Below are 1,494 nucleotides of genomic sequence, written 5' to 3'. Positions count from 1 at the left end.
TAAACTGCTGTGGGAAGTTCCTTCTCTTGATGAAGACAAAACATACTAGGTTGGGGGACTTCCCCTGGTGGCCCAGTGGTTAAAACTTCCCCCTTCAATGCGCGGGGTATGGGTTCAATCCCTGTCCAGGGAGCTCAGATCCCACATGCCTCGTTGCCAAAACACCAAAACATAAAACCAAAGCAATATTGTAACAGATTCAATAAAGAATTTAAAATTGCATACAATTTTTTTTTTTTTTAGAAAAAGCACTAATTTTAAACTCCAATTGTGTCGTGGCCTCAGCGGGGGCCCAGTGGGGGAGCCCCCTTCTTCTCCTTGGGCCTCTGTTTCCTCATCACAAGGATCACAGGAGATGCAGTGATACAAAGGATGTGACTGCATACTGAAAGCTCAGATGAGAACCTGCTTTTATGGAGGAGCAGAGGCAGGGGAAGAACGGTGGGGGGGCCCTGCCCTGCCTCTGGGGCTGGGGGGTGCTGGGGAGACAGGTCCTCTGAGAAGGCTGCTGCCACCCCCAAAATAGCTTCCACCTAAGAGCTCAAGGCAGAAAGTGAAGAGGAACTAAAAAGCCTCTTGATGAAAGTTAAAGAGGAGAGTGAAAAAGTTGGCTTAAAGCTCAACGTTCAGAAAACTAAGATCATGGTATCTGGTCCCATCACTTCATGGGAAATTGATGGGGAAACAGTGTTAGACTTTATTTTTTGGGGCTCCAAAATCACTGCAGATGGTGATTGCAGCCATGAAATTAAAAGACGCTTACTCCTTGGAAGGAAAGTTATGGCCAACCTAGATAGCATATTCAAAAGCTGAGACATTACTTTGCCAACAAAGGTCTGTCTAGTCAAGGCTATGGTTTTTCCAGTGGTCATGTATGGATGTGAGAGTTGGACTGTGAAGAAAGCTGAGTGCCGAAGAATTGATGCTTTTGAACTGTGGTGTTGGAGAAGACTCTTGAGAGTCCCTTGGACTGCAAGGAGATCCAACTAGTCCATCCTAAAGGAGATCAGTCCTGGGTGTTCATTGGAAGGACTGGTGCTGAGGCTGAAACTCCAATACTTTGGCCACCTCATGCGAAGAGTTGACTCCTTGGAAAAGACTCTGATGCTGGGAGGGATTGGGGGCAGGAGGAGAAGGGGACGACAGAGGATGAGATGGCTGGATGGCATCACCGACTCAATACACATGAGTTTGGGTGAACTCGGGGAGTTGTGATGGACAGGGAGGCTGCGATTCATGGGGTCGCAACGAGTCGGACACGACTGAGCGACTGGAGTGACCTGACCTGACCTGACCTGAATTGAAGAGCTCAAGGAAGAGGTTCCATGTGTCTCTGGGACCCTGTTTCCTGTGGCCCCTTCCCTGGCCTCCTCCTAGGCAGTCTAGCCCCTCTGGCTTGGCCTGGAGCCATTCTGAGGAAATCAAGATAATCTGAGAAAACATCTGATCCAAAATCAACCTGAATTGGGGGTTAAAAAAAAAATCACAATAGGA

This window comes from Bos javanicus, chromosome 2, assembly GCF_032452875.1.
Source record: "Bos javanicus breed banteng chromosome 2, ARS-OSU_banteng_1.0, whole genome shotgun sequence".
In the NCBI taxonomy this organism is placed as follows: Eukaryota; Metazoa; Chordata; class Mammalia; order Artiodactyla; family Bovidae; genus Bos; species Bos javanicus.
The sequence above is the reverse complement of the archived record's forward strand: the minus strand, read 5'-3'. Positions refer to the sequence as shown.